Raw genomic sequence first — 14,501 nt, 5'->3', positions numbered from 1 at the left:
ATTATAGAAGCCCTGATATTCTGATTATGTCAGTGTGTAGCAAAGTGTTTTCATATCACTTCCAAAGGAAAGCAAATTGCTCACAAGTACCATTTTTTCGTTTATACTCGTACAATGAAACAAATGAACCAGTAAATGGATGTAAAGCATTTGGAATATTGGGGAAACCAAACTTGACACACCGATCTTTTGTCACATAACTAATTGCATCCTTTTAAATTTTTAGTTTTAGACACATGCTAAATTGCAGATTCCAGTCACCTTTTCAATAAAGGATTCCTTTTAAGAATTAAAAGCATATACTCTATCTTAATGTTATCCTCAAAAAAAACAAATAAATGAACAAATATGTATTTTCTTTCTTAGGAGTCATTGAGAACAGATAGTTTAAGGGTTAAGAAAATGTATTTTAATTATAATGCTAGAAATGTGACCATCCTTCATATAAAATACAGAATATTTAGATAGAGCAAGGTGAATTATTTATACCATTCAAACTAAAACGCAAAGCATTGTTTTACTCAAGTTGAAAGGAATGTATTTTTATATAACTACAATTGTCCACAGGAGTGCCCACATCACTTCTAGTTTTTTTTTTTAAATAAACAATATCTTGTTTTATGTTGTCAACATTGGTATATAAAATGCTTGTAGTCATATTTTAGAAATCACACAGAGTTCTGTCTTTGAATTCTGTCCTTACAAATTCCCCAGTTCTAACGATATCATCACAGCATATTAAAATGTTCACAGTAAAGGGACATACAAGTTTGAAGGTTCCAGTCAAACTGATTATACCAGGTGATAACACTAGAGTTGTCCCAACATAAAAGCTAACAAGTCAAAAGGGGAGATAATGTGCGGTTTCTCTAGCAAATGATAAAGATTCAGATCAGCAGGGCAGCTGCAGTCCCGTGATCAGAGCCATTATGGGAAGAAAGGATTCTGATTAAGACCGTTAACCTTGCACAGAAGCAAATCCAAAAGAGACAATATGGGAGGATGTGCCCAACGCACATCTAAAATATTAATTAATACACCTCTGAAAAGATGAGCGCTTACGTTTCAGTTACAAAGACAGGGCAAATTCACGGACTGAGTTAAACATTCACCCTTGGAAAGTGACGAGTGCAAAAAGGAAGGCAGTGATGAAGTCACTTACAGTTTGCAATTCAGCTGTCATGTGGAAGTCTGCAGTAGGTATAAGCAAAATATACTGTGAAGAGTACGTGGCTCAATATTGTACAGCAAAATCAAACTTTGCAACTGCTTATGCATAATTAACTCTCTGGGACTAGCCTGCTCTGGTGCACCACTTCATAGAGTAATAAAAAATTAAACTACAAATACAGACTCCTAGGTAACTGTGGTCACAGGAAAACTCTATCTTCCTTTGCAGGCTTATTATTTCCCGAAGCTGTGGCTGACAGCTTCTGTGAACACACATTTTTGCATATATTTTGTTTATGTGCAAGCCTTGGCATTTCAGCCGGCTCCTGCTGAGGCCCCTTCCTACCATATGCTTCTGTTTTTCTTCATTAGGTGATGTGATCCCTTTTGACTGTTGCATGCACGTGAAAGGACAGTGGGCTTGGGGGGGAGAAGAAAACCTGCTTTAAGAGAGTACACGTCAGTTGGCCTTCAGCTGCTTGGAGCTGATCACATCTGACAAGTGTTGTAGCTACTCGTCGTAATGGATGTCTCTGCTTTAGCAGAGAAGAGGTGAAAAGGATGTAATTCCCAGTGAAAGAAAGCAACATGAACTATTATTTAATTACTGCCTAATATAAAACTCCCTAGGAGTCTCTGTTGATTTATAGTTCTAGCTTCCTCCTTTCTTTATTAATGAACAATCTAGTCTTATAATGCAATGCAGTTAAGTCTCACCTGTTATTGACAGGGACTTTCCCAAATGAACATGGCAAATAACCCATTTTAATACTCTAATCATGTATGCTTCTAAGTGCTTTATTTTCTTAAATACAGAAACTGTTCTTTCACCATGTTTCAAACAAAAACAACAACACAACAGTGACTTGCACTAGTGTTACCCAGCTTTATTTCTTTCACTAGTTTAGGATTTGGTGTGCACATTTTGATTGCTGTATATACTGACCTTTTCAACTCTCTGGATTCTCAGAATCAATTAAAATCCTCTTCTCTCCCCTCCCCACTTCAATTCTCACACCAATGGGATGCTGAGTTAAGAAGACATAGTTTCTTTGTTTTTTTCCTAACTACATGTAATTTCTGGAAAAGCTGAAGCTGGTGTTTGTCAGTAGTCCACCTCTTCACAGAATTTGTTGTCTTCCCAGGGAATGTCAACTTCAAAATCTGAGAGAAAGTACTAATGCAAATCTGTTGTTCCTTGTTAAGTTATAGGAAGCTTTTGCAATCACAGTAATTCTATTCATTTATTTTATTGGGAAAGTAGTACCAGGAAAGAAAAATAGCCATACAATGTTTTGGATTAAATTCTATTTACATAGTAAATAAACTTTAATAAAGTTACATGGTTGTTGAAAAACTGTTGAGCTGATTCAAGTAGTAGAAGCCTCTGTTTATATAGTAAGTAGATAATAATAAGATTATAAAGTATTTCCCATTAATATATGGTTTTTAAGAATTTTATTAGTGAAATTTCTTATATTTTCTGGGGTTTTTTTTGCTATGGCTTATATTTTCCTTATCTAATTTTGCCAGAGTACCATTCTTGTCCTATCTATGACATATAGTAGCTTCTATCATTCAAGCAAATTATTTAACCAGTATTTTACAAAAGACCAAGTATTATTTTTGAGAAAACATTGTGTTTGTGCCCAAACCTCTTTTGCAGAAGAAAACATTTTTATTATATACTCCATATGTGTAGTTCAATGAGTTTTAGCTTATATTAACATTATGCACTTTTTTTGTTTGTTTGCTGTATTTATATGCAGCCTGGTAAAACTTTGAACATTGTGATTTTCTTTTAAAGGTGGCCAATTTGCTGATTTGAATGTTGTCATCAAAAAAGTATTTACAGAGAGAGTTAAATTGCTAGTCATGGGTGTAGTTGCTATTACCTATTTGCTTTGGAATATTTTATTACTTTGGAGCAGAGTGTGCGAGTATATGACCTATTTATTTTCAATTTACTTGTATTGTTATAAATCAAATATTGATAATTTTGGAAGAGGAAGAGCTGTTTATATGGTGACTTTCAAAAGGAAATTGTAGCTATGTTAAATTGAACAATTTGAGCTCTTAACACCAATTAAACTTTTTGACTCCTCATATAAAATTTTATGGCTTAAAATGAAATGCTAAAAATTGGAAGTAGAATCCATCAAATATTGTAAAAGTAAAATTTTATTTTTAACTGTGCAATAAAATGAAAGAATGTTTTCTCTCTTTATAATTAATATTGCTATCTGTAAATTTATTCAACTAGCCACACACAAATGTTTTCTTGCCTTGTGTGTTTTCTTAAGAAAAGATGAAAAAAGTTAAAAATTTATTTCCAGTGTTTTTAATGTAAATTCAATTAAGTTTCATATACTTCCCAATCATAATACAGTAAGACTCTTCCTCTTTTCTTTACAAGTATTTGTGAGAGGGAAAATAAAAACATGACTATGTCTTCATATCTCATGAAATCTTCATTCAGGGTGAGGAGCTGGGGGACTTCATGCAATAGTGCAGCAGAGAGCAAAAACTGCTGATTAAATTCAAAGTGTAAGCTCCATCAATAATTGAGCTATAACAAAACATTTTTCCAAGATAACTTTCTTATGTTAATTAATCTGGTTGGTGATCATGAGATAGAATATTTAAAGATACTGCATTTGCTATATAACTGATCATCTTCCACTTTGAGGAGTTTTATTTTTTCATGATTTATGAGATTTTTCACATTTAAGAGAAAAGTGAATAGTGAAAATTTTCTGTGAGGATAAATATATAACTGCCTAAATTTTACAACTTTGCTAGTGCAAAAGCAAGTTCAGTGCTGAGCTCTGAAGTAAGAAGTTTCCCTTAGATGACTGGAAATGTTAATATCCTTTTTGGCTTTTTTACTGAAAGAAAAAAAAAATCACACACACACACACACACACACACTCCAAAACAGTTAATGCAACTGCATTTTAACAGGCTACCCCTGGCCTGGAGGGCAAAACCCTTATTTTTAATAAGGCAATTCTAAGAAGGAACTGAATACAAGAAGGGAATCAAATCTCTTCTGAGTTAAAATATTTTAAAATGGTTTCTTCAAAAAATAAATAAATAAAATAAAATGGTTTCTTCTCTCATTCTCATAAACAATAATAAAAAAACTGACACATAAAATGTTAGGAAAGTAGATCAATTAAACTATATTTTGAGTCTAGGGAGAAAATTTCATCAACAGAGCTCAGAATAAATTTTGTAGTCATATTTATTCAACTCAGTAAAACACTTGACATCATTTTAATTTCATCCAAGCAAATTTAAACTTCTCCTGACCATTGTATAAATGATGCAAAGACTCACCTGAGTTCAAACATATAATACTTATCTAATTTTCAAAGAAATTTCATGAAACTCAGAAAGATATCTCTATCATATCTGCAGAGATTTGTAGCCAAAAAGAATTTTTACCTCACAAAATTAAAAGCACATTAAAAAAAATTGTTTTTCCTATAGATGTGAATGGGTTTTCAGTAGCAGCTAAAATAAAATCATAGGTCTCCAAATTTCTATTTAAATTTGATCTCATAACCAGAGGAAATACTGCTGCCCAGAAATTCTTCTGATTTTCTCCAGTTATGCAACATTCATTGAATATCCATGGGTGCAGAGGTAGTGGTCATCTTGAGAGGGAGACCCTGCCCCAACATATAAGTACTTTACAAATCAACAATCCTAGCTTTCAAAGAATAGCATTCATTGTGCATGACTTTAGGAATTATATACACTGAAGACTCAATCCCAAATCCAAAGGAAAACCGTTGGGGTTTACAAACTACTTTTCTTAATCATGGAAAGTACAGGGGGTGGTATTCTTGCTTCATTTGTGGGTCCACTCCAACTCCAAACAGATCTCAAACCATTACAACGCATGGCAGTTGGTCGATAGTGTGGAAAAACCTCATTTACTGACTGGCCAGACAGTTTTAAAACCTTCAGATTTTTCTAAGTCTAGGTTATTAACTGTCTGACTGTAATCACATCTTCACCATAGGGAGCTTCAAAAGCTTTTCATTTGCATTGAATCAGTTGCCTCCTTCCCTGTCTTTTTTTCCCCCTGGAAATAAGCTTAAATAATTCAACAAACTACACACATGGCTAGTGATTATTGAACCATCTGAAACACTCGAGGCAAATGGCCCATTATGTGGTGGGAATTAAAACTTTCCTCCCAGTCATTGGGAGGGTATGTATTCATAGAGAGCAAATATTTGTGTCTGCAGCATGTCTATACTCCCCAGTCTCCTAAAATAATGTGAAAACACCTACAAGTATGCCATAACTTTTCTTCACCAGTGCTGATTTTGTAAGTCATTAGGTCAGATAAAGAGCCTTTTGGTGTGCATATATATTCAACATTTCCTTTGTCCAAGTGTGGAGACTAAGTTACTCTAAAAGAAAATACAATATGAATTTTAACAGTCACTCTCATATGAATAAGAATGAACAAATGACATTATATTCATCCCAAAATTTCACAATACTTAGATCACAGTATGTTTAAGTATTTTTGGCTACTGACTTGATTTAGCCTTAATTATAAGCACTTACATTTTGTTAGGTCTGTATATAAAAGTATTTATGGATATTTTGCATTTAGAGACACACAAACTTTTGAATTATCCCATATGTGGATAAATATTTTATAATTCATATTGCCATATGTTTCTGTATCAACATATGTTATTAATTCATGTTTGATGAATTAAGATAAAAATCCTGAGCATTGTCAGCCTAAGGTAGAACTAGGATTCTACCTAGTTTATGCTAGATTTTAACAAATTTTAAAAGTGTCAAAAAACATAAATGATTTTTATTGATATAGTGCTTTTATTTCTCTAGACAGATAGCAATAAAAATCAATAAAAGCAAAAAAAAAAAAAACGTATTTTTCAGAACAGCAATAAATCTTCAATGCAAAATTTCAGAGAACATTGAGTAACTGTCATTGACTGCAGAATGGAAATTTTGTTGGGCATAGAGTTTTGTTTTGTTTTGTTTTTCTTTAAACATTCACTTTGTACTCTTAAAGAATGAGTCATACTTCATTACATAAGACTAACACAGAAATTTTTTTATTGAAGTGCTAGCCATCAGGTATTGTATATGTGCTGACATTCACCAATGTTAATGTTACTTCACCAGTGTGCTTAAGTTAACAGTTTCATAGAAATATCTTTTGTGACTGTACATTATATACATGATACATATATAACAATTTCCATTTTTGTGATTTATTTTAGTATTTATAGAGCTTTGCATCTGCATTCCAATAGTGTATAGTCTTTGTCAAACTTTTAATATATTTGTATAAATTATAATTTATATAAAAATATGTAGATGCAACAAAAAAATTCACATGTGTGTAATAAGTGATCAGTGACACCACTTGCCCTAATTCTTGTGTCTTTGATCCTCTGAATGTCTTTTCCCTAATTCCCTATCACAGAATGGAACCTGATTCACATCTAGCTCTTAGTAAATGTTTGTTGTTGACTCTAAATTTAGAATGAATTGGGATAAATTATGAATATTAATATAAACAACTGTCAATAAAACTCAAGTGATTTAATATTATAAAAGTGAAAAAACCAAGTATAGCAGTATTGAATATAATGGTACCCATCCACCAGGGACAGTCCTGTCCTGGATATCATGTTCTAGTAGAGTTAAACAATTTTTGTTTTAATGTTCTAGTAGAGTTAAACAATTTTTGTTTTGTTTATCCTGGGAGTGAGGCTAAGATGAAAATAATACACAAAACAATAAATTTAGAAGAAAAAATTAAAAGAACAAGAATGGTTAGCCTGGAAAAGAAGAGGTAGGAGGGTAACATTTTAAAACAGCTATTAAATTCCATCTTCCACAAAGGGGAGGGACAAAGAGAAATGGCTGTTCTCAAATATTTTAGTGACCCTTTTGGAAGATGGATTTTAATTTGTTATATTACCCCAGAGGTAGTGGTATATTGGTAAATTGACTCTCTGAAGGAAAAATAGCCTTGGTTTCTAGTGTTTGCTGATTTTTGTGGCACAAGTAGTCCCACCAGTACGAAGTCATTGACTGGAGAGCTCAGAAGAAATGCACACAGTTGGCTTTCCAAAGCACATGAAGACCAGCTCCAAAATATCACTACACAGGGCAGAAAGGAGGCAGGTGGCTTGAAGCTATAGAGAGAAAATACAGTTCATTGTAAGAAACATAGAATTTGAACTGGACTTTCTCAAGAGATTGTCTATTCATTTTTGAGAAAGTATTTAATGGAGGCTATATTGGGGCTTCCCAGGGAGCACCAATGGTAAAGAACTCATCTGCCAATGCAAGAGAAATAAGAGATGCAAGTTTGATCCCTAGGTCAGGAAGATCCCCTGGAGAAGGGCATGGCAACCCATTCCAGTGTTCTTGCCTGGAGAATCCCATGGACAGAGGAGCCTGCTGGGCTACAGTCTTTGGGTCTCAAAAGAGTTGGGCATGAATGAAGTGACTTAGCACGCACGTATAGAGACTATACATGTACTTAACTAAGCACACTAAGTTACTGAAAAGTATAAAGAAGAATTTTTTTGATCCCACCCAGCTATTTATGATTCTGTGGTGTTTGCAGGTATGTTAAATGTATTATTAAGCACTTCTGCCATTCTTTTTGAGATGAAGTTTCAGATATTATAGATATTATAATCTCATGAGAGCAAGACATAAGGCATTGTTGACTTCAGACTTTACATAAAAGTCTACAAAATACTAATTTGATAAGAGGCTTCTCAAGCATAGATATATTCAAACTTGCCAAAACATAGGAATTTTACATATATCTTTGTATGTACTCCTGACTTTAGGTTGACTCAACTTTAGGATATTGGGATTGTACTTATTTCCTTTTGTACAAGTTTCTTTTTGATATGGAAGGTAGTCTTTTTGAAAAACCAAGGAAATAATTGGAGGTGACATCTTATTTTTGCTTGCATGTGACTTCCTGAGAGAAGGCATCTCAGGAAAACTCCCCAAACATCCCTGAGATGTTGTGAGCATGCCTAAACACATCACCGGTCTATAGAAGAATTCACTTTTGTAGGTGACTGAAGAAAAATATCTTAAGATCAGTTTCCTCTCAGAAATCCAGTTCTATTAGATGAAAAATAAACCCATGATAATACCTATTTCTTTCCAAGTTGAAATATTAAAAGTGAAAGTAGGGCTTGGCTGACTTTGTTGGTTGACTACCCAGCATCTAATATTTACACTGGTAGAGCTGTACTTTTACTGGGATCTGGACTCCTGTACAGCCTTCACATGAAAATGTTGTTAGTAGCAACCCCCTTATAGATGAGTATTTGAAGAGTGGATATGTAATATAATCCAAGAAAAAGCTGCTTTTGGTACTCAGGAAAAGGAATGAAAAGACATTCTTTTTTCAGGTGTTAAGATTAGTAAGTATGAGATTTCTTGAGCTGATCCAGTCTTACTAAGACTATGAGAGGGAAATATAAGAACGAACATTTCCAGATGGAAAAGCAAAAAAATGGAAGGAAACTGGGTGCTGGATGATGCTATGGAATCATCCCTGAAGCCATACTGCTTCTGAATTTCTTTTTGTGTAGAATAAAAATAAAGATTACATAAAGACTTTACAGACAAACAAAAGGTGAGAAAATCCATTGCCAGTAGACCAACATTATAAGAATTATCATAAAATGTTCTATTGGCAGGTATAAGATAGCAGCTGAAAATTCTGATCTAAACAAGAAATAAAGACATCAGAATTTGTGAAGTCAAAGTAAATGTGTGACTTTTATTGTTTTTAATTTATGTAAAAGATAATTAGCTATCTCAATGGCACCCCACTCCAGTACTCTTGCCTGGAAAATCCCATGGACGGAGGAGCCTGGTAGGCTACAGTCCATGGGGTCACTAAGAGTCGGACACAAGTGAGCGACTTCACTTTCACTTTTCACTTTCATGCATTGGAGAAGGAAATGGCAACCCACTCCAGTGTTCTTGCCTGGAGAATCCCAGGGTGGGGGAGCCTGGTGGGCTGCCGTCTCTGGGGCTGCACAAGACTGAAGTGAGTTGGCAGCAGCAGCAGCAGCAGGGCATCCCTAGTGGCTCAGATGGTAAAGAATCTGCCTGCAGTGTGGGAGACCTGGGTTCAATCCTTGGGTTGGGAAGATCCCCTGGAGGCTGACATGGCAACCCATTCCAGTATTCTTTCCTGGAGAATCCCCATGGACAGAGGAGCCTGTTGGGCTACAGTCCATAGTGTTGCAAAGAGTCAGACAGGACTGAGCAACTTAAGCACATAGCACAGGGAAAAGCGGGAATATGAATGTATTGTTTGCTTTATAACATATGTAGAAAAAAAGCTGACAATATAGCAAAGAATGAGAGGAAAGCAACTGTAGTATACTATTGTAAGGTTGTTATATTTCATGTGAAATGATACCATGTTATTTGAAGATGACTATGATGAATTAAAGATGCATATTGTAAACCTTTATGTGGCCACTAAAAAATTTTAAAAGTGGTATAACCAATAAGCCAATCATGGAATCATTTTAAAATGCTCAAGTAAACCAACAATAAAGGATAAAGAAAGAAAGGGGAACTATATATGTATATACCGATATCAGACACACAGAAAACAACTAACAAAATGGTAGCTTTAAATTCACCCATCTTAATAACTGCATTAAATGTACATGATCTAAATCCCCTAATTAAAAGACAATGATTAATAGATTTGATAAAACAGCAAGGCTCACCTATGTATGCCTTTAATAAGTGTACTTTAAATATAAACACATAGATTAAAAGTGAAAGTGTTAGTTGCTCAGTCCTGTCCAACTCTGTAACCCCATAGACTGTAGCCCACCAATCTCCTCTGTCCATGGAATTCTCCAGGCGAGAATACTGGAGTGGGTAGCCATACCTTTCTCCAGGGGATCTTCACAACCCAGGGATCAAACCCAGGTCTCCTGCTTTTCAGGCAGATTCTTTACCATCTGAGCCACCAGGGAAAGTTAAAAATAAAAGGATAGAAAGAAGACATACTGTAGTAGATATATTAATATTACAGAAAGTTGACATCAAAACAAGTAATAATTAGCAGGATAAGGAGAAACATTATCAATTCATCAAGAAAGTGTAGCAATCCTTAATGTGTTTAATAATAGACTCTTGATTTTGAATTCAACATGTTTGGGAAATAATTCTTTGCTTCAGAAATACTGTTTATTGCCCTCAAAATGATAGTATCTTTCAACATATCCACTAACATAAGTAAGTATCTTAGTTTATAATTCGTGAAATATATTTCTAAAATAAGAATATGAGTAACTATTGAGAATACTTCCTCCTCTAGTGTTCTGACAGTTTGACAACTTTGAAAGAAGGAAGTATTCAGGGTCATATCTTTTGGAATGCTTGGAGTGCGGAAGTGAGTCTTGAACTTGCTTCATAGGATACTGAATCTAAAAACTTAGAAGGAATTAAGAATATTCAAATCGAAAATACAGTGAATTAGATGATTAGTCTTATTCAGCAGAACAAATCTCTGCTTGGTAGGCGTTAAGTTTAGCAAGATTTCTTTTCCCTACACATTCCTTGTTCCATTGAAATTAATAATCTAATTTTAACTTGGGATCTTACTTATGCAGTTTCATAAAGAAGAGTTAATCAGATTAAAAGTAAAACCAACCTGATTAATTACCTTTTTTAACTAAAACAGATTTATATTGGTCTATGTCAGTTTCTGATGTTTTACTTTTTTGCTATTATCTCTTCAACTAGGTTTTATTACATCTCCAACTTTTAATACTGAAATGCCTCTCAAATCTTCACAGCATGTCAAAGTATAGTCCTTTTTCATATAACCTACAATTAAAACATCTTCTCTGCAAATATTTTCATGTGCCTTCAAATTATTTGCTCCCCATGATTGTAAAAGATTAAATGATTTATTATAAACTGTTCAAAATCATGTTCTTCATGGAAAGGACAATTTCTACATAACTTAACCTTCATAATATTTGCTTAGATACTCTATTAGAGGGTAGGTATTAATTACACTTCAAAAATGTAAATTATGACTAAACATGCATAAATATATTTATTCTTTTAGGAAGAACATCATGTTTCTTTTTAAAATCAAATGTAGATGTTATATAAGAAACTATTGCACATTTAGTTGGTCAGTTAATATGTACTGATTGAGTTTGTGTTAGATATTATTCCAAATACAGGAGGTACCCAAGGGTTTAAAACCTCTCACTGACCCCTGCCCTAAGAAGCTTAGTAGAGAAGACAGAAATATTCACTTCACAACACAGAGAAAATTCAGCTTTGAAAACTGCTATGAAAAAGGTATATAGTGCAAGGAGTGTCTACAAAAGGAGAGTTAACCTGAGGAAGTGATACTTTATCTGAGATCTGAAGAATGAGTTAGAATAGCTAGATGAAAAGGGAAGGAAGAAAAGGTTCAGGCAGAGATATCAGGGTGTGTGAAAAGGAACATGGTAAATAAAGAGATAGAGAAAATCATTTTGATTGAAATTCAAAGTGAAGGTAACAGGGTAGAAAATACAGCCAGAGAGGTGGATAGAGCCAGACCACGCTAGTTATCATAGTCCTTGTAAAAATTCATTTACTTAATTCATATGAACAACAATGGGAAGTGAAAATAGAGTTTAATTTAGGAAACAAAATGATCAAAGGTGTGTTTGAGAGGATTCCTCCAGCATTAAAGGAGGGAGATGGAGATGGGTCAGAATTAACTTTGGTACTACTTGGCACTTGTGGTTTGCAGAATTCTGAAAGACCCCCCAGGCCCTCACTCATTTATGCATATATACTGTATAATACTTTCTCCCTGAATATGAGTAAGATTCACGAATATGATGGAACTTAACTCCCTTGATTGTGTTATGTTATATGATGAAGGTGAAAATATTCTGCAGTTGTAATTAATCAGTCAGACTTTGAGATCAATAAAAGAGACATCATCCTGGCCCTGATCTAATCATGTGGGTCCCCTTAAAAGTTCCTTTAAAAAGGGCTCAGTTTTTTCCTGAAAGAGAAGATTCAAAGCAGAAAAGACTATCCTAATCACTTGAAGAAGCAAACATCTACATTGTGAACTGCCTACAGAGACAGCCATGCAGCAAGGACCTGAGAACATACAATGGCCAACATTTAATGAGATAAAGGAGTCCTTATTCCTAACATCACAGGGAACTGAATTCTGCACCCTGAGCTCCAGATGAGAACACAGCCTGACCAATACCATGATTTGGACCTTGTGAGACATTGAGCAGAGGGCCTTGTTTTATGCTGCTAATTTTGTGATAATTTGTTAAACATCGTAGAAAACTAATACATCAAATTTTCAGGAGACCAGCTGGAAGATAAAGGTACATTGGCCTCTTGCTCCATTTCATATTTCTTGAGGACTGGACACACAGCAATATTGTAAATCAAAGAAGTGCAGGGGACAAAAAGGAAAAAAGAGTTCTCAAGAGAGGAAAAGGTGAGAAGACACTGGATACCAAGCATATAAAGTAATTTAATGTCAGCTGCATTATTGTTTAAAAAAAAATCCCTTCTGAAAATATGCCACTTTTTGTTAGTATGTTTTAGCAAATCTCACTTGGAAGTTTTTAAAATAAAAAATTAAATGTGTGCTTACTATCAGGCAAGATGTATATCAATAATATATTTCTGGGAGGGGGGTTTGGCTTGGGGGACACATGAACACCTGTGGCTGATTCATGTCAATGTATGGCAAAAACCATCACAATATTGTAAAGTAATTAGCCTCCAATTAAAATAAATTAATTAACTTAAAAAATAATAATACAGAGGGATGGTATGGGGAGGGGGGAGGGAGGAGGGTTCAGGATGGGGAACACATGTATACCTGTGGTGGATTCATTTTGATATTTGGCAAAACTAATACAATTATGTAAAGTTTAAAAATTAAATAAAAATTAAAATAAAATAAAATAAAAGCTTCAAAAAAATAATAATAATACATTTCCCTTTCTTCCAAATCTCTTGCAAAAACTTTTCCTGTGTCATAAACAATTAGTCATGTGTATTCTAACACATAACAATTATTTTGTAACATTAGGTTCAGTTAAGTCGCTCAGTCGTGTCCAACTCTTTGCGACCCCATGAATTGCAGCATGCCAGGCCTCCCTGTCCATCACCAACTCTTCTCATGAAGTGGCCAAAGTATTGGAATTTCAGCTTTAGCATCATTCCTTCCATAGAATACCTAGGACTGATCTCCTTTAAAATGGACTCGTTGGATTTCCTTGCAGTCCAAGGGACTCTCAAGAGTCTTCTCCAACACCACAGATCTAAAGCATCAATTCTTCAATGCTCAGTTTCCTTCACAGTCCAACTCTCACATCCATACGTGACCCACTGGAAAAACCATAGCCTTGACTAGACGGACTTTTGTTGGCAAAGTAATGTGTCTGCTTTTGAATATGCTATCTAGGTTGGTCATAATTTTCCTTCCAAGGAGTAAGCGTCTTTTAATTTCATGGCTGTAGTCACCATCTGCAGTGATTTTGGATCCCCTAAAAATAAAGTCTGACACTATTTCCCCATCTATTTGCCATGAAGTGATGGGACCAGATGCCATAATCTTAGTTTTCTGAATGTTGAGCTTCAAGCCAACTTTTTCACTCTCCTCTAGGTTATGGTATGAAATTGTCTCATTTTTTTCCTTGAGACATCAACAAAGTTTCATAGTGAGAAGTTATGTTGATTTGCTTCATTCAGAACAAACTTACTAAATAACATCCTATTGACCTAGAATAACATCCTATAATAACATTCTATTGACCTAGAATAATCTAAACTCACAAAATCATCTGAAAAACAGGTCACAGGACTACTGGTCAACTGGAGCCTAATAAGGCGGAAAATATGAAGTCTAGAATACTGATCAGGGTGAACATTCTGGAGTTCCTTCAAATTTTTAATTTCTCTTAATCTACTTTCCATAATTAATAATTATTCAGGAGTTATAAAATATATATTAGAAAATTAGCTTTACTGAACATTTTATTTCAAGGTTGACAGTCAGAAACAAATAACTAGGCAAACAACATCATGTTGAAAAGTTCTCCATATCTACTTATTGTATAAAGACATTTGAGACTGAGTAAATTATAACTGGCAATTAACCATTTAGATGGCTAGCTAAAATGGTATTAATTTTTCCCTTATTCAGTTCTTGGTTTTGAGTTGCTTTGACACCAGGTTTATCCAGAATTAAATTTGTG

The sequence above is a fragment of the Bos indicus x Bos taurus genome, chromosome 8, assembly GCF_003369695.1.
Source record: "Bos indicus x Bos taurus breed Angus x Brahman F1 hybrid chromosome 8, Bos_hybrid_MaternalHap_v2.0, whole genome shotgun sequence".
Lineage (NCBI taxonomy): Eukaryota > Metazoa > Chordata > Mammalia > Artiodactyla > Bovidae > Bos > Bos indicus x Bos taurus.
The sequence above is the reverse complement of the archived record's forward strand: the minus strand, read 5'-3'. Positions refer to the sequence as shown.